Here is a 25,300-nt window from a genome sequence, read left to right on the forward strand (position 1 = left end):
CCCCCAGCCCCTCGCGGCCAAGAACCCGCGGCCAAGAACCCGCGCCGGCAGCTCGCTGCGCCCTGGGCTCCAGCGCCCTCACCCGGCCGCGGCGCTCGGCTGTCCGCGCGCCCCGGCTCGGCGGGCTCGGGTCTGCGCCTCCCACAGCGGCCGCCAGAGCCCGCCCGGGGCCGGTCGGGCGAGGGGCGGTCGGCCGGGGGCGGGCGTCTGGGGCCCCGGGGAGGAGCCAGCCCGGCCCGCGCGGCGCCCAGAGCCGCCAAGCGCTATAAAAGCCGCCGCTCGGGCGGCCGCCGGGAAGCGCGAGCCGAGCGCGGCGCGGGCCAGTGGGACCGGGTGGGCTCGAGAGGCCGGGGGCATCGGAGTAGAGCGCGGCCGCGCGCGGAACCCCAGGTCTTCAGACGAGCCGCCGCTCTGCCGCCCGCGTCCCCGGAGCTCACGGAGCCCGTCGCTGTGCCCCCGGACCGCCCGGGCCGCCGCGCTCCCCGCCCGCGGGACGTGCCGCCGTCTCGGCTCCCGACCGTGAGGTAAGAGGGCCCGGCCGGCGCGCCAGGCTGCCCGACTGCCCGAGCCTCGGTGGGGAAAGAAGGGCGCGGGGCCGCCGCCTCCACCGGCCACGGGCGAACGGTACCCGTCCTCGGCTTCTGGCGGTCTGTCCGCTCTGCTCCGCGGTCCGCCTCTGTCTGTCTGTCTGTCTGTCTGTCCGGGCGTCTGTTGATGGGCACACGCCCCTGTCACTGTCCTCTGGGAGGTTTCGCCGAGATCGTGCGATTTTTTGCAAGCAGCAGGTGCCGGGGGCGCCGGTGTTCCCGGAGCGCGTCCCGATCTGAGTGTGTGTGCGTGGCGGGGGGGCTGCTTTCCGTAGAGGCCCCCACTTCTCAGTGGCTGAGAAGTCTCGCGCTCGGGACTGTGGCTTGCGGACGAGGGACCGCTCTGAGGGTCAGGTCGTGGAGTCGCGGAGTCCCGCGGACGGAGAGCGGGCTCACACTGTGCGCCAGCGGGCGTGCGCCTGGCAACAGGTCTGCGCCCCGCTGCTCGGGCCTCGGCACCGGCTTCATTCTGGTTCCGGCTCCGCCTCCCGCTGCCTCCCGCTCCCGCACTCTCGGGAGCTCCCGGCTTCCAGCGTTGTGCCGGCGCGGGGCGCGCGGTGTGTGTGTGTGTGTGGGGGGGGTGTGCAATTAAATGTTAAAAGACACCACGACCTCTGTTGATGTTTAGACTGAGTCTCCAAACCCGGCATTGCTGGGAGAGGGTTCCGTGGTGCCTGGCGAGGGACCTCGGCTCCCAGAAGGGTTAAATTAGGTTAAAGACCTGGCGGAGTGCGGAGTGCCAGCCAGGGCTGTGGCCAGGTCTCCAGCTCGCTGCTCGGGGAACGAGAGCCAGAGACCTCCTGGAACGGACCCGGAGGCACACATGTACTCTTGAGAAAGGAGCTCAGTGAGCCCGAGGTCGTCAGCCGCAGACTCTCAGCTCTCAGCGACCGCCGCCTGTCCCCAAGGGTCGAACACCACCACCGCCCTCCCAGGCGCGCCTCCAGCGGCCGGCTTTGAGGTCCTGAGTCTCGGTCGGCGCAGCCAACGTTGCCCACAGGTGAGAACTCTCTTTTGAAAGTAATCTTTTGATGTATAAGCCAGTGCCTGGCTGCAGCCCCAGCCCCGGAGACGGTGAACCTGGGAGCGAGCTTCTCCATTCCGGCGGTCTGGAGAGCGCCCGGGGGGGCTGGAAGCCGGCGGCTTTGCGTGCCCAGGCGCGGCGCCACCATGGACAGCTCCCAGCCACTTCCTCCACTCCGGGTCTGCGGCCCTGGGTCTCCTGCATTCCAGACTCCAGGTGTTGGGGCGCAGGACAGAAGGAGAGGGACAGCTAGTTTTTGAAAGCCCGTTGCAGACTGTCCCAAGGTCACATGAACCTCTCAGGAGAATAAAGGAGGCTGTGGTTGGTGACTGGGTCCTAGGCCGACTTGCAGCTGAGCTCAGAACAGGATCTCTGGCGTGGTGTGTGGCGGGAGGGGGTCCCCGGCTTTGCTGTAACACCGTGAGCCCCTTCAGAAGTGTTCTAATGTGTGACTCCTGAGCATCTGACCGAGGCAGTGAGATCAGGCCAGACCTAATTAGGGACTGCTCGGACTGCTTCTCCGTACAGAGCATGAGCCATGCTACCTTTTATCAGATTATTTGGTAAATTTGGTGGTGGGAAGAGATAATAGTTTCAGAGTCACAGAGACAGGATGGAGAAGAATCCAATAGAACAAGTTATCGATAATGTGTTTGGATTCATTTGCAAAAACACCTATGTTGTTTTCTGATTCTAATCGCCTTCTCCACGGTGTGGAACACTCTTATAGAAGCTCCCAAAGGTTCCTCTTGGGCCCAGTTGATGCTTTTTCAAGTTGGTTGCTTGGAAACAGGGAGGCGAGAACCTGTAGGGGTTTCTCTATGCACATCTCCTTTAGCCCTCTGTGCTCATACAGAAGTGTGTATCTTCCTCTGTTTTAAAATGTCTAAGGTCTGATTCTGGGTGTGACTGCTGGAGGTCCTTGGGAGTGGAAACAATCAAGCATCTTCTTTTTTGAGACAGCACGTGTGTGTAGAAGTCACTAGAGCATGGTGCCTGTTCCTTATACCTTAGGAGCACACGCTCTCCTGGCAGAGTTGTTAATGAGAACTAAAGTGGCCCAATATAAAGCACTTAGCTCCTCGCTGAGCACGCAGAATGCTCTTAAAATGGAAGCCATTACAGGTATTTGTAACAGATAGCTGTGCGTTTCTTTTGAAGCTCAGCCGTCCACTTACCAGCAACTGCTTGACAGGGACTCCGTCTCCTGCTCCATGTCCTTGTTGGAGAACCTGTGGATGGAAGTCGGACACTGCTGAAGCCGACCACCGCGTTAACAGAAACGGTGTTCAGAGATACATGAGAGCATCTGGGGGAGACAAATTGGGCCCCTGTGTTTCTCACCTGCCGCACTTGGAAGAAAGATAAAGTAAGTTGTTTTCAAAATATTATCATCGCCCTCCAGATTTGAGGATTAATTCTCCCTGAGCCTTCTCTCAAAAGAAGGCAGGCTCTTCCGAAAGCCCTCCTAGTCTTGCTGGGGGAGGGAAAGGATCTTTCTTGGGTATGGATGGGGAATGGCTCCATGGTCCCCTTTCCTGGGTTGCTGCAAGCTGGATGGAGGGTTTGCTGTGTGGGGCAGCACCTTGTGGGGTCCTTGCCATGTAGGAAGCCACACAGCCATTCACGGGGAAGCCCAGCTTGGCTGTGACGTCCTGACTAGGACACAGCTCTGCCTGGAGCGCTGGCCACTTCCTTGGTCCCAACTGGACTGGAAGATTCCCTCCAGCTCTGCATTTTGGGGTTCTGTCTGGTGAAAATCACTAATACCATGCTGTTTGGATAATGGAATTATAATGCGCCTAATCTCACACTTGGAATTTTTTTTCCTCAAAAAAGTGTGGATGTGCACGTGGGCGTGTGTTTCCACCCGTTTCACATTCTAGTGGTTTTATATTTTTTCATCTATTTTTTTTTCTCCTTAGTAGATAAGAAGTCATCTTAGCTCCCTCCATCTCAAAGGCGTGGAAGTCAAGGATGCCGTACAGACGCTGAGAATCTTCCCATGAGTGGTGGTGTGAATGGAGCAGGAGGCTGGACCCTGGCTGAACTTGAAGCCCTGGCTCTCTCCCCCGGACTTCACCCAGGACATGCCGCTGTCTGGTAGGAACACAACTGACCTCCAGAGCACTGCTGGGGTCAGGGCAAGTGAGGGGAGAGCCTGGCACAGGAGCTAGCAGGGGGCCGTCTGCGGGCCCCAGGGCAGCGGCGTCTGGGTCTCTGGCACGAGTGGCGATCAGGGGAGGGACAGCAGAACGAGAGGGGAGCGTTCAGTTATGCTCAGCCTTCTGGGAACCCCGCCGCCGGAGTGACCCCCCCATAGCTCTCAGCAGAGCCGCAGGCATTGTAGAAGAAACGCATTTGTAGTTCTAGCTCCAGAGAGAAATGCAAGTGTGTGGGATGGGTTCTTATGAGGAATGGAGTCATGTGTGTGGGCTGCTTCCGTAAGACCCCATATCCGTGAGGGCTTATCTGGCAACATCGTTCTTTCCACACAACGGCAGATGCCCAGAGACCCGATCTCGTCTGTGTAATGCATCGGTTGTCTCCTAGTGCTGGGTTTTTCCTGTTGTGTGGACGGTGGAAGGATTGTGTATCTTGCTCTCTTATATCTGGTCAGGTTAGGAGGAGTTAGGAGTGGCTGTGGGTACAGAAGGACGCGTCTCAGTGCTGAGTGTCTTCTCGACCAGTCTCCCTTGGGCCCCGAGCCTCCTTTCCCGAGAGCCTGGCACGTGGAAACGTGGTGGAACTGGGCAGGCCTCGCGTGGCTACGGCAGTGACTCAGATCACGACCTGTACCTCTGTCCTCACCTCTCTGGTTGTTTTCTCTGCCTCTTTCCCTGGCCTCTGTCTCCTCTCGTGCCAGGCTTTGTTCAAACTTGGCTCTTCAGAAGGGAGGCTGCCTGCTGAGAAATGTCATCAAATATACATTTGCTTTCTGCTCAGTTCCCTCCGTGCCAGGAAACACACTTCCCCACCCAGAGAGAGAGGAGCTGCCCCTCTCCCCTTCCCCTGATGCTTTCAAGGGCCCCTCTCCAGGCTCAGTGTGGCTCCAAGCACACAGGTCCAGCCTCCCCTTCCCAGCCCCTGAGAGTGGCTGAACCCTGGGGAGCACAGCGGCCACCCCTGCCCCCTGGGACTCTGTGGGAGGAGGTTTCTCTCTCTCCAGCCCCGACAGTCTGGCTCCTGCATCGGGAAACTGCTGAGGTGTTATCTTTGAATCTCCTGCAAGGACAGACACGTGACGGATTTAGCTATAACTTGGGTTTAAAGTGCTTTGACCAGACAACTGCCTTTGAAAGCCTGTGTGCTTCTCTCAGCTGTCCGTGTCCAAGAGCTTAGCCGTTAGGCATTTTGTGTTATGGGGAAGGCGAGTCGAGAAGCGGGTCCCTCTGTGGTGTAAAGGATCCCGGCCAGACTACTTACTGCCTCTCCTGATCGTGGACGTCGCAGTGGGGATGCCCGGGGAGCCTGCTGCACTGTTTGGGCCTGTCTAGGGACAGGAACTCCTGCTGAGGGCTCTGAGGCCTGAGCCCAGGACTGAACAAGAGGCAGTGGCCAGTGCCCCCTTGAGTAGATTTGAATATGCAAATGTATGGGGGGGGAATCGTGTTAAGACGCAAGCTCTGATTGGCCGGGTGGTGGGGAGGGTTGGGCCCGAGGGTCTGTATCTCCAACCAGCAACCAGGAGATGCTGCAGGTCCACTGAGGCCTTGGGAGGTGCTGGTGACTATAACCTAGCTCTGCTCTTTCTGGTGGGTTTTAAGTCCATTTCTGGTGTCTGTCTGAGTGCATGCGGTCCAGCTGGCCTGTGTCCTCCTAATGACCTTATGATGACCCTTCAAATTCTTGGAGGTAATTATTGTTGCTCGCAAACTGTCTTATCAGTAGACTAAATATCGTGAACCCCTTTGAGTCCCCCTTTTCCCTGTCCTAATAAATTTTCCAGCTGTCTGAACCGAGTTACTTTTAAGTGCAAGACCATTGTGCAAATGGCAATTTATCTCTGCCTGGCAGAGGCATCTGAATGTGATTTTGTGGGTATTAAGAGATCACTTGGGGAGTCTCATCTCACTCGGGTTCCAGACACAGAGAATGCTTGTTTACATTTAGACAACTTGACTTGACTCAGAGGATCACAGCTTTTTTTTTTTTTGAACCTAAAAATGAAACGCAAACCTCCGTTATCTTCCTCAGCCCCCCTCCCTATAGCATTCCCGCGGGCATGAGCATCGCAGATGCCGGACGGTCAGCCCAAGACGGAGCTGTGCAGTTGTGTTCTGTCCGTCCACTGCGTCTGGAGGCAGAAAAAAACGGAGTACAATGTCTCCATCACCTTGCACGTGCAGGGGCCGTGTTAGCCCCCGGGCAGGGGCGGGGGGCAGGATTAAAGACACTGTCTGCACCCTCCAGAGCTAACGGTCTAGCTGGGGGAACAAGCCACCCCGTTGGGAAGCTACCACACAGTGTGATGGGGGCTGTGGTGTGTGGGTCGCGAGGAGTGGTGGGTGGCGACTGGTGGGGAACAGCTGGAGCCAAAAACGTCCCAGGAAGCTTCGCTGGGAAGGGGGCATATGGTGCTTCTGGAAGGATTAGCAGGAGTTGATAGGCATTTTCCCAGGAGGCAAAGGTGGGATTCGGGGCGTGGAGGTCAGACCGGGATGCCCACGGAGAAAGGGCCACAGGGAAAGATCCAGAAGCACAGGCAGGCTTACACCTCTTACCTCCTGTGTCCTTCCACACGTGCGAAGCTCCTTACGGCCCATGTGCTTCTGCTCCCTTCCCCGCCCAGACCTCGGGCGATACCTGGCAGAAGACAGAGTCTTTCTAAGCAGCTGGTGCCTTTAGTCTCGTAGCCTCCTGATTTTAAATTAATCATAATTTTTTTTCCCCAACAAAATCTTAATAAATCTCATTTACAATCCAGATAAAAAATGCCCGTGGCTGAGAGTAGGTTTTTAATCTTGAGGTCCCCGAGGGGTTCCACAGAGCTCTGTGGGTTCCAAGGAGCCCAGTTTGAAAACCTCTGTCTTCAGATCCTTTTCATTTTGCTTTTGGCGGTCATACCCATAGTGTCAGCTTCGTATTAGAGTGGTTTGTCTTGCTGTGTCTTCTTCATCTTTTGGATGTCTTGCTGGTTTTTGTGTCAACACTTTTCAGTGAAATGAAGCCAGAATTACCCCGTGTGTGACTCTCTAACAGATGTGGGGGTGTGGGTTACCAGAGGCGAGGATCTGTGACAGATGCTGGCTCAGGAGACTCAAGCTGTAGCTAGGAAGCAGGGAGAGGCATGAGCTTCTTGCAAAAATAAAAGGGGGGGGGGCTTTTTATTTCCAACCTTGTCTATTCATCTATTCTCCGAGGAGTCCTCAGATCCTAGAAAAGCAGGCAAGAAGGAAACATAGCTCCTTTCCAGGGTCTAAGACTCGATACATTGTAACCAGGATCTTCCCTCTTTTCTCACTGATGTAAAGTAGACACATTTGAATGTGGGAAGTTTCTGAAGGTGGGGTTCGAGCAGGGACACTAAGTCAGAAGTATAAAAAGGGAAAAGCGCACTGGTCCCAGGTGAGCTGGAAGGTTCCGGTTCAGGCTGAGGCTCCTGCTTGCCGCTCCCAGAGCTCCTCTGCGGGAGGCAATCCATGCTCTGAAAGTGACCACACCCAGAGAGAGCCCTGTCCTCACCAACGGGCGGTCCTTGTCCTTAGAAAGGGATCTGAAGAAACCCTTCTGGGTGCGGACCCAGCTCTAGAACGAAGACCACATGACTGATTTAAGGTGATCAAAGTGACCCACGGTCAGTCTGGAGAACTTGGAGGAACCCCATCTCTGTGAGGAGCCTCAGCAGGGGAGCGTGGCGGGTGGCATTTCCCTCCAGGAGTCGGGGGTATCCGACAATCCAGGCAGTGTGAGGGAGAGCTGCCGTGCTGGTGGGTGACCAGCAGCCTCACCATCTGGGTGCAGCTGGTCGCACGTCCAAAGCAGTCTTTGCTTCAGACCATGTCACCCTAGACTCTGGAACACCCTGAACTTGGACTTGACTCCCAAACCACAGGGTTTCAGCCTGTCCCGGCTTGCTAAGGCTGGACGTAGGCTGGCTCCTGTGTTGCCCTGAATTTTGGGCACAGGTGACCAAAGATCCTGGTTCCCTAGATCCCATGGAACTATCTGGGGGTGGCTGGTGGTGATCCTGAGCTGTCCCCTGAATGTGGAGGCCACGCCTGGCTCTCCCTGCTCCCAGGGTGGCAGTGGTGTCTGCTGGTGAGCCACGAGAGCCCTCCTGCCGAGGGTACGGAGTGGAGCAGGATAGCACCTTGGCGTGCATCCAGCTCCTAGTCCAATGCTCCGCTCACCTGCCTTCTTTCCAGGGCTCTGGTCCTTGTTGTGAGCCGGGGGAGGGGGCGGCACCGAGTCCCAGCACTGAGTCCCAGCTCGGTCCCCTAGAATCTCCCAATCCCGGGGCCCCAGAGCCTCCTGGGCTGCGGGCTGGTGTGCAAAGCTTTCTTCTTCCTGTAAAGAATAACAGGACTGAGCCTCAAGAGGAGTGAGTAAAGGAACAGATTTGGGCAAAACATGAAAAAAAATGTTTTGAAGCAAACTGGTGGTTTTAGGAGCCGCGGATTTCAAAGCTGACTGTGTTACAAGTGCTGAGTAATTCACTCGTATGCTAATTTTCCAAAGCTTTGGGTGCAGGAAAACCTCAAACATGGTGGCTAAGTACTTTTCCTTTCCTTTAAAAATTGTGTTTATTTTCGGACGAACTTAATCCATATGTTTCAGATCCATTTCCGCGTTACTCAGCAAAAGCTTGTTTTTCACCGACACAGCCGAGCCGTGAGCGTGCGTTCCTCCTGTTTGCTCTCCCGCAGCCGCCCCACACCTCCCCCAGCTGGGGCTCCCGGCTGTGCAGCTCCACGGCCTTTTAGGACACACAAGTAAATACAGGCCCTGGAAGCAAAAGGAAAAAGTATTTAAAATGGTGCTATTTGTTCACTATGGATTCCCTGCAGGAGTTTCGATTTTGGAAATGGGGCATCACATAGTCTTGATACTAATGACGGAGTCCTGGTGCTCCTGTAAATTCTGCAGCCCGGCCGCAGCCTCACCCCTGGGGAGCAGTGTGTGGGCTCACTCGGGCGGCGATGAGCTGCTCCCCAGACGTCCAGGGGCACTTGAAGCCCGTCTCTCCTCTTCCCTTGCTTCCTTTTGCTTTTAGAGAGGGAAGGAGTTGTGAGGCCCCATACTGGAATGTTTTCCAGATTCTGCGGGCTGATGTGTCACTGTGTCTGTGACTTCTTCAGAAGCAACTGAGTTCATCAAATTTCTCAATTCAATTTCTGGTAGCCAAAGAGAAAGCAGCTGTCGGATTTTGGCTTTGCAGGAATCTCTTCTCATTTACATTTTACATAATTTTTTTTTTTTTTTTAAATAAGAAGGCACAGCAGTCTCCGTGGTGTGTGTCTGGTTCCTCGCTTTGAAGAGACTCGGGGTTTCCTCCGACCGCATCATTGTGGGGTGTGTGTGTGTACACGAGCCCGGTGGCTGGGCGAGAGCTCGGATCTGTTTTAAATTTTGAGATCATTGGGTAATGTTGTCACACACGCTAACATGCAAACATCTCCCGGGATTTTCTGACAATGACCATGTAGTGAATTTCATTTTTACTTTGAACATCCCCACATATAGTTCCTTTAAATAAGAAGCTATTTTTAACATGGGGGAAAAAAAAAAGATGATGCTTTGATTGATTCTTGCTTGCTAAGCACACACGTGAGTCTGTGCTCTGCCGGGCCATTCGGGGACGCCTGCTGTCACAGGTCAAGGGAACAGAGCGGGGCAGAGTCCCAGAACAGTGAGTATCGGGTTTGCACACAGCCCCGGGGCGCAGGAGGCTGGGATCTCCCTCCCTGACATACAAAAGGCCTCATCTCTGTACAAGAGAGAGATGTCTCTTCATTGGGGACGACCCCCTGGGCTCACTCACACGCACAGACTTTCTCATTCTGCGTACTCCCAGAGTCCAGCATGTAGGCAGGCACAAAGCCTTTCTTAACTCCAGGAGCTCGTGAGTCCCGCATCTGAGCCCCGGCCCCCAAGTGCATACATTTCTCAAAGGAACTGGTTTGCTGGGAGTCCTTGTGTTTTCTGCTCTGGGCTCTGAAGGAACCCAGAGTCCCACCAGTCACCTTCTCCAGGTCTGTCCTGTGCCAATCCTCTCCTTTTTCTCATTATTGTTATGGATTCCCAGTGCTTATCGAAAGCTTCCCAAGTTCAGGTCTTGTGTGATCACTGAATCCTCCTGAGAGCTCTGAGCAAGGTGTTGGATGGAGAAGTCTCTGTGGCGTCCATACGAGGTCACCCAGGGGCCTTGACCGATGGTGCCATCCTTGAGGACATTAGCAGGTGATGGGGCTGGAACTGAGACCCGGCTCTGTGTGGGTCCAGATGCCTGTGCTCTAATGATGCCCAGTGTTGCTTCAGTGTTCAAGCTGGAGAAAGCAGGTTTGTGGGAATAGTACAATTCACAGTAGAGCAGTTGGAGGGCAGTTTCCATCCCGAAGTGCTCGCTGCTGATCGGACGGTGGGGATTCGGGGACGGGTCCACGGCCCCTCCCTGTGCTGGAGAAGCTCACAGTTGAGGGGGGAGACAGACAGACAGACAGACAGATACTCAGCAGCCCACAGTCCATGCTGGAAGCAAGGTGTGACCTGGGGAAGTAGACCAGCAGGCAAGACTCCTGGACAGAGGAGGTGGTGGTTGGTTCTGGAAGGAGAGTGCAGTCTGCTGACCAGACCAAGAAGGGCTATGAAGGAAGGAGTTGTCTGAACTAAGTTCAGAGAATCCAGGAACCAGGATCCTGGGGAGGTGGGGGGAGGCAGCTTGCCAGCCTGAGCTGCGGCAAAGATGGTGCAAGGGTTGAGGGGTACGGGGACAAGATTTTCGTGAGAGGCTCACCTTTGGCCTGGAGACAGCAGTCCCTGCGGAGGACGCTGGTCTGGGTCAAGTTCTAGAGAAGCGTTACTGGTTGAACCCGATTGTCTGAATGCTGTCTGGTGTGGGACCTTCCTCATCCCCTCCCTTCTCCGCACTGCGTTTGTAATCAGACGTTCCGGGAATTTCAGGGAACAAAATCCACCCATGAATGGCCCCTGAGGGTCACCTGTGTGCCCGGAGCTGGACTTGGCCCTAGAGCAAACGCAGGGGTGCCCGTCGAGGGGCCAGAGGGGAGAGGGGCCACTGAGGCCTGGGGCTCTGCCCCTGAACCGCAGTGTGGGTCTCGGTTCTGATCACCACGACCGCCGAGATGGCTCTACCCAGAAGAGCACAGAGGGACGCACAGGAGGCGTTTGAGGAAAAATTCCCGTAGATTTTGCTGACTCCAAAGTAAGCAGTTTCCCACAGTCCTTCCTCATCATTTTTAAAGGCTTCCTAGTTTGTATTTTCTTGGGTGTATAGACTAGGAGAGCTGGCAGAAAGAACCGGAAACAGACATGGGCTCTGGAACCCCGCAGACCTGGCCGCAAGTCTGCCTCCCCCACTGTTTCGCTGTGTGACTTTGGCCAAGTTCCTCCACCCCTCTGTGCCGTGGTTGTTTACCTGTCCCCTAAAATGGGGTGATTGTTCATTTTCTGGAGAGGAGCACACGGCCCCTGATCATGTAACCTACGGCAGACTCCTTAGAGCCGCGACCCGGTTCCTACTAGGGGTACAAACCGCGTGTCTTGCATTTGTTCCCACACTCAGTCGAGTCAGCAGACATTCCAAGGGAGAAGGGGAAACCGGGACTTCTGGGCGAGTCTGCGAACTTCAGACCGTTGTCAGCCTCTCGCCACCGCTGCCCTCGGAAGGGCCCGGAGGCTCGCGGAGTGGGAGGCCGTGCCGTGGAGTATGCCACCTCCACGTGTCCTGGGAGTGGGAACGGGTCCACTTGCCCATGCTGCATCTCCAGGACTGAGCTGGTGCCTGGCACTCGTTCCTGAGCAAATACTGTTTGGAAGAAGAGGTTCCCACGCGCGTCCCCTGCCCTCTGCCCGGAGATGTGGTCTCCGAATACCCACTCCCACGCCCCGTACTGCAGGCCCACAGTGAGAACGGCCGTTATTCCGTCTGCCTTGTATGGATGCGGACACGGAGGGATGGCGTGGCCTGTCAGGGTCACACAGCGCGGGCCCCACGGGGCTTCCGAAGGAGCTGACTCCCTCCCCAGCCCGAACCCCCAGGGCTGTGCTGCAGGGCTGCTGATGGGAAGCAGAATAGGGACACGGGTTAAAAATCTGTTCTCACTTCCAGTGAAAACGCGAAGTGTAAAGATGTCAGAAGCAGATTTCCCAGAGTCTCTGTGCCTTGGCTCAGGGCATCCCACTGGAAGGAATCATGGGTGTCACAGTGCAGAGGGTCATGTGGGTTGGGGACAGGGCCCTATGACCAGAATGTCTGCAGGGCATGAGCTCCTGGCCCATCCTGGCCGTGCAGCCTGGAAGACCAGTGTGCCCTTGTGGAGGATGGTGTTCCACTCCTATTCTCCAAACTTTGGGGCCACCGGGAGGCCTATCATTGGCTCGGGTTGTGCGGGCCGATATCTGAAAAGCTGCTTATCTGCCTTTCTCCTGGACGTCTCCCTCTGTTGCCAGCACCCCTGACGAGGCTTTAGCCATGGGGGTTTTCTCTGACCCCCCACAAAAGGCAGCTGTTCTGCACTCCCACAGACAGGACGTCCCACGAGATGAGAACAATTTATCAATTTACCGATTACAGTTTTAAAAACTAAGCTTAGAAGAATATTTTCTCAAATGGTTTCTCAGAAGCAACACTTCCTTGGGCTGCTCATCGGCCTTCTGAGGTCAGCTGTGTTTGGGACAAGCTGGGTTCAACAACACCGATGCGCTCTTATCCCTGTAGCCCTCCTCAGGGCCTTTATAAGCCAGCGCACAAGAGGGGAGCAGAGTCATCAGTGCTGCCCAAGCACCTCTGTCAGCCACGCCCCCTGCTTCCGGATGTCCGGGTTGTGGGCACCGTCAGAGGCCTCAGGCCAATTCCGGAGCCATGGGCTGGGGTGAGAAGGACACTAAGTATAGCTGGGCGCGTCCCGCCAGAACCTTACGTGGTATTCCTTGCAGTTCCACGTCTAGCAGCAGCATCTCTGATTTGGGGCAGAATGCTCGTGTCAGATCTTGGTTACCTTTGTCCCGTTGTGTTCTGGCCACCATGTTACTGCGTGTGAGCTGGTTCGGGGCAGGTGCTGTCCCCTGGAGTCAGAGACCCTTAGGCATTTCACCTTCGCTCTCCTGCGCCGTGACTTATCTCCCGTTTCCCCGCCGAGGGCCTGGGGAGAGCGCTGTAGCTCATCGTCCCGCGGAGACCTCAGTCAGAAGCGGATCCCTCTTCCCGTCTTGCACGAAATAAGGACGAGTTTGCAAACGTGTCCTTTCTACGCCCCTTGCTTTTTTAAAAAGCAATTTACTTTTAAATGCTGTGGCGTCGTAAGTGGTTATCTCTCCCTGAGGATAAGGTACAAAGTCGCTTCTGTCCCATTTTGCAATTTGCTGTTGCACTTCCACATGGTTTATGCCAGAAATAGTTCCATAAAGAGATTAGCAAGGATTTTCAGTGGAGATTTGGGCTCACCTCTTTTTGCCAATGGCACCGGGAATGGTAGAGCGTGCGATTAGTGGATGGGATGGCAGCCAAATTGGGGGCCACTAATGCATGCCCTCGCTGGGTCCCCTTTCCTCCTGGATGTCTCTATTGGAGACCCTGAAACCCCAGAAGTATGTGGAAGGAGTCTGCCAGGAAACGAATGAGCCAAGGTATTCTGGGCGAAATGTTATCACGAGACTTTGGTACATGCTCTGTGTCCCACATATGTGTGCAATGAGCCACGATGCATTCATCAGTCTGAGCCATTTACTGAAAAGATGCAGGGGCTTGAAGCTTTGAGTCAGCAGCAGGTGAATTGCTAAAGGCAGGAGCTGTTGCCATTTCATTCAGCAAACACCCCCCGAGCAGCCAGCCCCACCGGACACAAAACACACACAACCCCATCATTCATTCTCCTACCCGACAACCTGAGGTCGGGACAGCCATGTCAGCAAATGGGAAGAATACGGTGGCATTCGGTGTCTGTAAGCTGTGTGGACGGGGGAGAAAAGTGAGAACTCCGGTATTTCCCGGGGAACTTCCTGCTTGATTTGAACCCTGCAAATCATCCCGAGAAATTGTGTGTTAGCAGAGAGAAGGGCCCTTTGGGCAAAGGGAGATCACTTAATCCGGGCCATTAGAGGATCTCCCAGCAGCTCAGCCTGGCCAGAGTGGACAGACAAAGCCACGCATGGTGAGATAGAGATTTTGAAGAAGAGGTGCCCGAACAAGTCTAGTAAAGACAAGGCCTGATGAGAACCCAGTGGCTCCCTGTGGCCCAAGGGTAGTGAGATTGGCTGGGGCTACTTGAAGTTGCTGAGGACAGCAGCCTGTCGTTGTCAGGAGCCGAGCTGTGCGGGTGATTGCGGACCCGATGATTATTGACAGGGTATGAGGTCTGTTAGAATGCAGCCCGAGATGGCTATACATTCCCTGCATGAAGCAGCTCTCACTGCTCAGTGCTGCCAGTACCATGGGGACACCCATGATGTCCTGGGTGTGTGATATGCATGTTTTGTAAGTAATACACCTGTGTAACTATATTTCTTTACCCCTTGAAAAGTAAAAAAGAGAAAAAAAAATACCACAGTCCCACCCCTTTAGACAGTCACTGTAAGAATCTTGGTGAAAATCTTTCCAGTTTTTAAATTTGTTTTTTACCATTGTATGTGTGATTATGTACCAATGATAGAGTTTTATCTCTCACAGAAGCAAGTCGAGTTTTCACCTCTGTTCCGACCACCGTCATTTTAATTCCTATAAGAGGATATCCAGCTCATTTCTAAAATTTTTACTCTTAAATAAAAAATTATCACTTTCATGTAGATGTTTTCCCCAACATTTGAGCAATTTCCAGCAGAAACATTCCAGAAGCTGGACTTCCGTGGGTTGCGGTATATGGACACTTCTGTAGTCCTTTATCTTCTAGAGATTGATCCCAATTAATATGACCACCTGCACTTTTACCAGCAGTAAATCATTATGAAAACTTCAAAGATCATTTTTATAGGTGAAATGCTTGTGTTTCTCTGCTTGTTGGTGATGTCCAAGACCGTCCCTTTGTCTGCCTCCTAAGTCATTTGTCTCTTTTGGGAACTGTCTGTTCATATCATGCCCATGCAGCAGGGAGCCCTTCTTTTTATCAATGTCCCTGAGCACTTTACAAATCTGTGCAGGTCTTGTTCCCTGTCTTTTTGGTCATTTAGTCAAATGCATGAAATATTGCCATATAGTCCGACTTGTGTAGCCCATTTGCCTCTTGGTTCCTTCTTTCAAAAGGCAGTTGGAGGGTTCTCTGCAGCTCCTGTGGATGGTCTTGAAGCCCCTCCACTTGCCTGGCCTTTAATTCGGTGCCTGATGCACATAGAGGCTCTCTCGATTGTCCCCACCGCTGACCACCCTGATGTCCAGACATTGTATATTGAATAAGCTTTCCTCTAGCCATTGGTTTGTGCTGCCGGTAAAGCTCAGTGGGTCCGGTTACCAGTGTGGAAGATGATGGAAATGTGATAAAGCTGGCATGGCAGGAATTCAGCCAGACGCTTATCTGGCCATCTGGGCGGACTTCAAAGACCCTTCTTTGTGGACTGGGCCTGGCTGTGTCTCCAAGGCCCCGCAGAGCCAGAGACCTTGGCCAAACCAGATCAGCCCGGCGGCACGCTGGGCCACCAGCCGCCGTGCGAGCTGTGGATGCAGCCCTGGGTGGGGAGGGGCTTGCTTGTTCTTCCCTGAAGACGCACGCGAGTCCAGGCCTGACGGAGACCGCCCTCGGGGGCTCCCACTCGTGGTCCAGACTAGGGAGGCCCGGTCCAGGGGGGTTACAATTCCCAGTGTCAGGTGCGGGCTCTCCCAACAAATGGGCGTTTATGCGAAGTCTTGTTCAGGAAGAGTGTAAGGAGATAGTTCAGAGCCCGTGCTGAAGGCGTAGCTGAACTCATACCCCACCCTCTGTGTTCCCAGAAGCCTCTGTCGCTGCAGACCCCGTGAGCCGTGTGGTGCGGGGAGGCCGAATGGCCCTTCCGCTCTGCCGGGGCTGCCGGCTGGGGCTGCTGGAGGAGCAGGGCTCCCGTTTCCTTCACTCATAGATCCCAGGGTCCTGTTGCAGGATCTGGCCCCGTCCCTGTGTGCCGTCTCTGTGGAACGAATGGGCGACTGAGTCAGGGTTGAACAGTCATGGCTTGTCCACTTCTTCCCACAGGAGAGAGTGTCACGTTGCTCGTAGCCTTGCCTTTTATTTTTTAAAATCTCAAAAAAAATTATAAATAGCTTTTTCTCCTCCTCCTCTTCCTCCTCCTTTTTTTAAAGTAGACTCCGCACCCAGTGTGGGGCTGGAACGCACAAGCCCGACAGAGGTCTGAGTCGCATGTTCCCCGGCCTCAGCCGGCCGGGTGCCCCTTGCCGGCTCCTTTTAAACCGCTCCTGTTTCTCGTTACTAAAATCCTGGGAAAAGCTTGACTTCAGTATCTGCTTACTCTGGGAGTTCTTCCTCATTCCAAGCCCTCGTGTTCATCAAGTACGTGTTCGCGTCCTGTGCTTGAGCCGTCTTCACAAACCACTGCTTCAAAAAACCTTCCCGTGCATCAGAGCCTCGGAGGAAATTCGCATTCCGAAAAGATTTGCGAGGAAGTCGACATTTCTGCGGCTTCTGGTCGTATGTGAAGTATTTCCGCCTTTGGCGTGGAACAAAAAGCATTGCGCCTCCCCCTTCTTTTAACGCTCCAAGAATCTGTTACAAGGTAAAGCGGTTAGCCGAGAGGTTTGGGGGGCGCGGGGGAAGCCGCTCAGCCTGGCGCATGGGGCCGGCCGGGGCGGAGCCGCACCTGTCTCTCCTGCTTCTTGTCCACCTGCGTCTCTCCGTCGTGTCCCCTGGTTGGTGTCCCGCTCGCCCCACACGGCTCCTCACCGTCTCCCTGTTGCACATCCTCTCTTCTCTGCCCAAATATCCAGCAAATGCCCCAAATTCACCCTTCCCGACCGCGTGCAGGCATCACCTCCCTCCCTCCTCTCCGTGAAGAGTCCTCTGGCCTTCCTCCTCCAGCGGGTCAGGAAGCTGGTGCTGGGTAACGAAGCACCCCCGAGCCAGTGGCTTTCCGTAGAAACCTTGAACTCTTGTTGGCGGGTGGGCCGGCCAGCTCCGCGGGTCAGCAGGGGTTTGGCTGACGCTGTTGTGCTCCTGAGTCCACCTTCGGTGGCAGAATGGCTGGAGGTCACTGTACAGGTGTCCCCGCCCGCATGGTTGGCACTGGCTGACTTTCTACTGAGGCTGAGAGTGACTCCCAGTGACTCTCAGCATCCAGTCGCCTAACCGGTGTGTTCTCCGGGTGACTGACGCAGCTCAGTGAGAGAGGGAGGGAACGCACGCCCAGATCTCGAAGCTCAATGGCCCGCCGTCACTTCTGCCGCATCCTCTGGCCAAAGCAAGGCTGGTGCACTCGCAAGGGGAGGAGGTTTCTGTTCTACCTTTCGAGAGAAGAAGCTGCAAAGCCACACAGCAAACGGACTTGGGGAGAGGAGGGCGAGATGAGGGCCATGGGGCCGTATCAGTGACCCATCTACCACACCTGCCTTTGACAGGATGGCTTAGTCAGTACTGTTCCCCTTTGAACGTGTTTGCATGGGGACACACCGCCCTGTGTGTTTATGGGAATGCTAATTCTGCAGACACATCCTGAGGCTTGTCTCATCTGAGCTGGCATCTGGTCATCGGCTGATTCCCTTGGGCTGACTGGCCATCCGTCCCCTGAGCGCGGACACAGGACAGGCCGGCTGCCAGGACTGGGAGCCCCCAGGAGGGCAGGGTGTCAGGTGGGAAGGGGCCATGCCGCCTAGAATGTTGCCTGTGTGCCCTGAAGGCCGGCTCAAGCCTTCAGCTGCTGTCGGGAAGGTTCCAGAGCCCAGAGGAAGCCCTGTAGCCCCACTCCTGCTTCTCGATGCTCTTGCCCTCAGCCAGGCGTGGGCGGGCAGGTCCCAGCAGCCAAGGCCCCAGCCCTCACCCACAGTGCCAGCAATGCAGCCCCCAGAGGACCTGCCCTGGGCCCTGCCCACACACCCGGATGTTGACGGGGAACGGCTCCAGTGCCAGCTTTAATGGGTCGTCTCATCGCTTTTAAAATAATGACCCCTGGGCGTGGGCTGGCCGGAGCGGTGACATCACTTTCCTGCAATTCGGGGTCAGCTCCTGCTGCTTTACTCTGCATCTTTTAACAGCTGAAATAAATCTGCTGGTCGCATACATGTCCTGGATGGCTTCTAGCATGTTCGATGCCCAGGCCATGATGTGGTCTCGAGAACAATAGCTTTGCAGTCAGAGGTCCTGGGTTCGAGACTCGACAGCTGGCTTGCTGTGTGACCCTGGGCTGCCCACCGTCTTCTCTCGGCCCGAGCTTGCTTATTTGTACGATGGTGGGGCCACTCCAGCCTTTGAGAGAGCATGGGGAGGCTGGGCGGGACCTTCGCGGAGAGTTGTTGTCCCCGTCCGGGAACGGAAGCGCTGGAACAGCGGGGAGACAGCGACGCTCCCGTCCACCCGGGGCACTGCATGGGGCACCCGACAGGGACTGGGTGGGCTTTGAGGAAGGGGTCCCTTTCTCTTGGCTCAGGGGCACACTCCCAGTTCGCCAGTCGGTGTGTTTTCAGGGTCGCATTGGCCCCGGCGAAGTGCCCTTCCTAGGGGCCTGACAGATGTGTTCCGCCTCTGGTTGCTTTCCGACTGTAGACCTGGGCTGTCTGCGTTGGGTCAAGGCTCTTCCCCTTAGCATGATTTTGACTCCAAGTCTGTCGCTATTTTAATAGACCTTTAAATCCTTGATACATGAGTGGGAAGAAAGGGTCCTTCTGGCTCCCCAGACCAGGGGAGGGAGCCGGTGTCACGCTTCCTTTCCTCTCACCGCGATTCCAGAGTGAAGGGGTTGCCGTGGGTGGGAATTGCTGCTTCTCAGCTACGGACCCTTGTTGGGTTTCTGCGTCCTTCCACAGAAGACCAACATTCCAGCCAGCTCGGAGTCCCTCGTGGTCATGGCAGGAAGGACAGAGCCAGGTGGCAACTGTCCAGGCTCCACACCTTCTCACACTGAATGGCTTCTAGACACCGCAGTTCTCCCAGTGTCTCCTGGGGCCCTAGGTGACAAGGGGAAGCCGGTGCTCAGTCGAGAACTGGCCCCCCCCCGACCCCACTGCTGTCCTGTGTGCACCCACACTCCCAGCGTGGAGGGAGTCCCCCATCACCGCACGGTGCAGAGGGTGTGGCGAGCGTGCCCTAGACTTCACCTCCCCAGGGTGCCTGCTGGGTGCACGGACCTCCCTTGGGGCCATGGCAGGGCTGCCTCCTGTCCACGTGGGTATGAGGAGTTCAGGCAGAATTCCTTCCTGGAGCCCGTGTGCCTTCCTCCAAAGGCTGCGGGTTCCCACCCACAGCTGTCGAGTGACAAGGCTGGGTTCCGTCCTCCTGATAAATGTGCGGGGCATTCGGTTCCATGTTGACCCCAACTTTCAGGCACTGGATTCAGAAATGCCAGACAAAGAAGGTTTAGTTTTAAGGATTCATGTGAACCAGCAAACACCCCCCCGCCCCCCAAAAAAAGTCTTAGAGTAGAAAAATGTCATAACTGGAAGTTTCCTGGCACAGGGGAGGAGTGGCGAGGGCCAAGGGGATGACGGTGGGAGGGACCCGCACTGTGGCCAGGGTCGGCGTGCCTCGAGTCGCTGAGCTCACTCCGCAGCTCTTTGGGGTTGCTGCTGGACCAGCCAGGTCATCCAGACGGGGCCGAGGAGCCCCAGAGAAGCAAGATGCACAGCGAATCCGCAGGGCCGGGGCGGTCGTGATGCCGGCACCGGTCTCGGCGCTGATGCTGACTGGTTTTCTGTGGTGGGCAAGTGCCTGTCTGTGGCCCTCAGAGATCCCGTCTGGGAAATGAGGCAGCTGGACCCCATGGGCTCTGTCCGGCTCTCAGTACTCTGGTCCCGCGACCTGCTGCCCAGGAAAGTGTGCATTTGGGGCACCCTGTTTGTGAGTGACATCTCTGCCCGGCTGGAGAGCCAGTGTGAACGCGGTTGCACGTGGTGGAAGTCCTCCGGGGCAGGGGACGGGAGGTGGATGGTGACACTAAGGAGCTGTGTCACCTGGGACAGCCGGACCCTTCTGAGCCTCAGTCTCCCCACCAGTGAAACAAGAAGGCCTGGATGGCCTCTGGGCCCCTCCCAAGGGCTGACCCCCAGGTGAGGACACTGACCCATTACTCCCGACATCCGAGCGCAGGTGCCTCCGTGGGACTAGACTTGCTTGAAGCCCAGGGTTGGCGGGTCCCTCACGTTGCGTGAGGATGTTCAAGCTTCTGGGAAGGACCGTGACAGCAAAGCAAAGGAATCTTCCCTTTGTGATAAAACCAATGTCTTCCGACCGGTGGATAAGCTGAGACCAGAGTTCTTGTCATCATACCGAAAGCAGGTGACAAGCAGGAGGGCCACGGGCAGTGGGGGTGGTGGTGGCTAGATTTTCAATGTGGCTTTTGTTGTTTTCGGAAAGGTTTGAATTCGTGTCAGTGTGGGAGTTGGCCCAGGCCAGAATTTGCAGAACGAGGGTGAGGGGTGGGTCACGTGGGGGCTGAGTGTCTGGGGCCCTGGAACGGCCCGTCATCGTGCACGAGGACGCCGATCTCTGCGTCGGCAGCACTCTCTCCCCTGGCTCCCACAGCCACAGGGAAGCAGGAGAGGCGGACTGATCCCTCACAGCCCAAAAAGCACGCTCTGTCCCCTGACAGAATCAGCCGTGGCTCGGGGACCCTGTCCGCTGCGGACGACTGTCTTGCTTCCTTCCGCAGCCCGGCCACTGAAGGCTGGCCGCGTTCTGGGAGTCGGGGCCCGAGCAAAAGCAACAAACACGCAGAAGAAGATGATTATGGGTGTTTTTAAAAACCTGCCCCTTCCTGCCTAGCCCGGGACAATATTTACAAAGCAGACATGCAAACAGGCAGACCTTCTTTTCAGGTTTAAATGGCCTCGTGAGCCAGGCTCTCCCCGCACTGGAATCCCTGCCCAGAGCTGGCTTAGGTGTTTGAAAGAGCATGTTGGCGGGCATGCTGTGCCCGCCTTTCCTCTGGTGGTTCCAGTGTGGTCAGGGAAACCAGAGCACAACTGCTCTTGCTTGAATAAGGTACTGGCCCCTTTTAAGAGAAAACATTCTCAGCGATGGCCACTGTTGACTTAACTTACCTTTATTATTACGTTATTTAAATATGGACAGACCTAATGCCAGGCTTAAATTCCTTCGGCTTAGGGATCTGATGCTGCTGTGAATCTAAAACAAATTTACAGGCGACGGGCAAACAAAACTCCAGCCTGAGTGGAATTCGAATTATTGGCGTTAACTCGATGCGTCGGTCACCTCTAAACCCCGTGCTGTTGAGCTGTGATTCGGAGAAGTGTTATCTCTGTGTCCCGGGGTTCGTGGTCCAGTCACTTGATCTTGGGTGGAAGGACCACAGTTTGAGCGATCAGAGATCACTTCTCCCCACTTTTTCACACTGAAGTGAGTCTGAGCCACTAACCCATTCTTTTATTAAGCCAGTTGCTATAAAAGGAGCTCGCCCCGTATCTAATGTCTTAAAAAAAATGTCAAATGCTGGTTAATAGAATAATCTTAACTGTGTACATACTTAATGACTAATGAATGATGGAATGTTGACGTGGGCTGATGAGGTCTGTCAGGATAATTCTAGCAACCAGAGTTATCCTGCCAAACCTTTTTGGGGAGATTGGCATGTCCATACCCATATGTATCGTGCAACGATTTGGTTCTTCTACCCCTTATTCTGTGTTCCGAGAACACGTTTCAGAGGGCTCCCAGACACAACGGCCCTGACTTACCTACTCACTCATGTGAATCCGGGTGACCCAGAACTTGCTGAGTAGAGCGAGTAGAGCCCCTGAGGCTCTGTCCACGAGGTCTCTGAATCCCAATTTTGAAGACCATGCTTCTGGGGTGGGGAGTCCAAGGCAGAGGGTCACAGAGGGGAAAGGGGTCTCCCCACAATGAGGAATGGTCCGAGAGAAGAGTTTTCTTCCAGGAACCAGGAAAGGGCAAACAGGAGTCCGTGCACATATTTGATTATTTCTTCCCTGCATCCTTATACCGTTGGATCATCTCTTCACGTGACCTCTGGCATTTTCTAGGAGTCAAATTCTCAGAGGGAGAAAAATTTGCCACATTTAAGAAGAGTCTCCAGAGTGTGCCTCGGGCTTTGAGGGAGCTCTCTCAAGAAGGACTGGAGAGCGAGTCCCCAGTCCTTTTGGGATGACACAAACCACGGGAGATCTAAGTCCTGGCATGTTCGCTTGAAGTAGAAAGGCCTCGGTTCAGCCAGCCCTGGGATGATCAGAAGCACCACGTGTTGAGGCTTTCGGGGACGGGGTTGGGTGGCAGGCTGGCCTTGCCTGGAACAGGGGCAGAGGTTTGAAACGCCGCCGTGAGGGCTGAGCAAAACGTAGACCAGGTCCGAGAAGCGGGTCTTCAGTGGGGGAGGAGGACTGTGCATGGGGGAGGGAATGTATAAGGAGGAAGAGGGAGTATATGTCTGGAAAGGTGGCTTTCCAAATTCGGGGGGGCCTTGGATGGCAAGACAAGAGCACGCGTTGTGCTGTAATGGGAGGGAGTGTTTGTGGACACGAGACAGCACAGCGGACACTTGTCTTAGAGTCACAGAACCTGTCAGTGGCTGTGACATTCCTGACCCCCACACCGGTGGGCCTCACTTAACATGTTCTCTTCAATTCTTATCCGTGTTGTGATATTGAGCTGATGTGGGGGTGGTCTGTGGCCTCACCTCTGTGATGGCCGACGTGTCCCTGACGACCGGCGAGCCAGGATGGAGCAGCCAACCCAGGCCCGGGGAAACGTTACGAGGCAGGTAAGGGGGAAACAGCGTCGCCCCGAGGAGGTAGAGGAAGACCGCCCCTGAACGTGGCTCCCCGAGGCCGAAGGGAAGGCAACCCCTGCTCGGAGCCCTCCACGGCCAGAGAAAACCAATTCTTGTGAAGTAAGAAGTCTCGGTTGTAGGGACGTGGGAGAACACGTGTAAGGAAACCAGCAAGACACTGGGATAATTTAAAGTCAGAGGAGAACGGATCAGAGTGCTATTGCCCTTGCTGGGAATGGCCACCAACTGAATTGAGTGACAGCTCGTGCAGTTTCCCAGAATGAGAGAAAAATGAAGAAGTGCCCGGTGACTGGGGGCCGGATGGTAGAGGTGAATGCCAGAGAAGGAAGGGGCAGGGGTGAGTCACCGACGTCTCAGAAGTGCCTGGCCACTGGCTGAGGGGCTGGCGGCAGAAGCTTTAAAAAACAGACACGGCATGGAAGCCAAGAATTCCACCTCTGGGACCTTATCTTAAAGAACTGACCAGGGGAGAGCACGAGAAGGCGTTTCTAGGAATTTTTAAAACCGATACCTATCATGATGAGAAATCAGAAGCTTCCCGAGAGGCTCAGTTAGTTACTGTGTCTCCGTACAAGGCAAGAGAATGTAACTATTTCAAATATCCTGCACCGGGCAACATGTTCGTCTTGTAAGGCCAGCCTGGGAAGGAATGTGCGGGTAGATACCCGCTGCTCCACTTCCCAGCCCGATCCACCCATCTGTCCGTCAGTCCGCCCGTCACCTGGACGTTCTCCTCATTGGTTCAGTAAACCTGTTTGAACACGGAGTGTGCTAGACCCGAAGGTGGGCACTGGGATTCCAGAATACAGCCCCGTCCCCGACCCGCTCATACTCTGGTGGGGAAGGGGACAAGAAGTGAACAGATCATTGGAGTCGGCAGGAGACATCGTCTAATAGAAGAACGTGTCAGGAGGCTTCAAAGCCCAAAGGAGGCGGGAGGAGGAGGAGAAGGCCGTTGCGTTTTGGGGGAGAGCCCGCTGGAGGTGTCCCTGCCCCCAGGGAAGGCAGGGGCTCTGATTCTGTTTGCCTGTGACTGAAGGACTGCAGGCGTCCAGAGACACTTCTCCAGGACAGGTCTCACTCCCTCCTGGACGTGGGCAGGTGTAGACAGGCCAGCGGCCACTGTGCTGCATGGACAGTGGTGAGTGTCTCATCTTTTGTCACACTTGCTGTGACCCGATGTAAACACTGTCCCCAGACACCTTGATTTCTCTGGCATCATCTGACCCGGAGGCTCTGAGCGCCTGAGAATTTATGTCCGGTGTCTAGGAGCTCACCACAAGCGAGACTCGCACTTTGAGTCCACGTCCCGCCTTCACACGCTCTGTTTGTGTCTGTGGCCGACACTGGAGAACCACGGCGTGTGCGTTCTTGGGCAGCATGATGATTTGCTGGGGGCCCCTATCTGAGCGCCCCTTGGATGCTTTTCTCTTCGGGACTTTCTTTGAGGCTAATTTTGATCAGAGTTTCCGCGTCAACCCCGCGGATTTCTGCTACCCTGCTGCTAGTGCTAGGGACCAGCATAAAAGAACACAGATTTTGGAGACAGAGACTCAGATTCAAATCCCACCGCCTCCCCACCCCCACCGCCCCCGGGCTGCTCCTCAAGGGCACAGCCATGTGGGAGACACCTGTCCTTGCTGAACCTCGCTTTTCTGCCCTGTATAATGAACCCCATCAGTCCTGCTGATCGCACTGTTGCATGGGTTACTTGGGGCAAGGTGTGTGAAGTGCGGACAGAGCATCATAAAACACTCCGGAAATGGGGATTGCTTTTGTCCTCACCACTGTCACGGCTAGTCCCAGGGACATTTGATATTTCTTGTTGTACTGGGAGAAAGCTCCTACCAGCAGGCTTGGCTAACTGATTGGACTAACCAGATTCTCGGCCAAACACCATCATAAAAAGTGTCTAGTCAAGTCCTGTTTGATGCAGCAGGAGAGCAAATTACTAGGTGCCATTTATCAGGCTAAGAAAGCATATGGAATGAATCGTGCTGTTACCAAACACTCAGCTGAGGCCTGGGAATAATCACACGCACTCTCTTGAGAGGTTAATATGGCCTGTTGTGGACAGGGAATAGTGGCTTTGTGGTGGCTTTGTTCAGGGTGGCTTTGTTCAGGGTGGAGTCGAGCACGGGGAAGCCTACACCAGACTCGCACTCGGATCCGGCAGGATGGGTGTCGGAGAAAGCCTGGTGCTTTACATCCCTGCCACGTTTCTACCTTTAAGACGCATGATTAATTGTAGTTAATTTTCCTAAGGCCTTTGTCTCTTGGACATAAAGGCAAAATATGAAGAATAAAATAATTATAACTATCCTCACTTGACCTTGGGCAATTTACTTAACCTCTCTGTGGCAAGAAGCAGATCACTGTTCCAGAGAGGGTTAATGAAATGGGAGCAATTTAGCACCTCTTTCAGAGCTCGGAGTGAGATGCAGTGCGTTATTGCAGATGTGCTGACAACAGTAGTTGGTGCTTAGTAGGTGTGCAGTACACATTAGCCAACACCATCACCACCTTCACCACCACCATCACCACCACCACCATCAAACACCATCAACACCATCACCATCTTCATCACCACCATCACCATCACCACCATCACCATCACCAC

At 55.0% G+C, this 25,300-nt stretch overlaps 1 protein-coding gene across 4 annotated transcripts in view; it reads left to right on the plus strand.

Annotated features, from left to right (window-relative positions):
• Nucleotides 1-268: 268 nt before the first annotated feature.
• Nucleotides 269-25,300, plus strand: part of CEMIP (cell migration inducing hyaluronidase 1) — a 128,196-nt gene continuing 103,164 nt past the window's right edge. For 2 of the 4 annotated variants that reach the window (XM_059371437.1, XM_059371439.1), the window contains exon 1: nt 269-524. The gene's annotated coding sequence lies outside the window, so the exon portion shown is untranslated. Of the gene's footprint in view, nt 525-1,281; nt 1,588-2,806; nt 2,981-3,536; nt 3,715-25,300 lie in introns of those variants that run through there. The other 2 variants (XM_059371438.1, XM_059371436.1) reach the window with 2 other exon arrangements.

The sequence above is a fragment of the Mustela nigripes genome, chromosome 13 (genome assembly GCF_022355385.1).
Source record: "Mustela nigripes isolate SB6536 chromosome 13, MUSNIG.SB6536, whole genome shotgun sequence".
NCBI lineage: Eukaryota > Metazoa > Chordata > Mammalia > Carnivora > Mustelidae > Mustela > Mustela nigripes.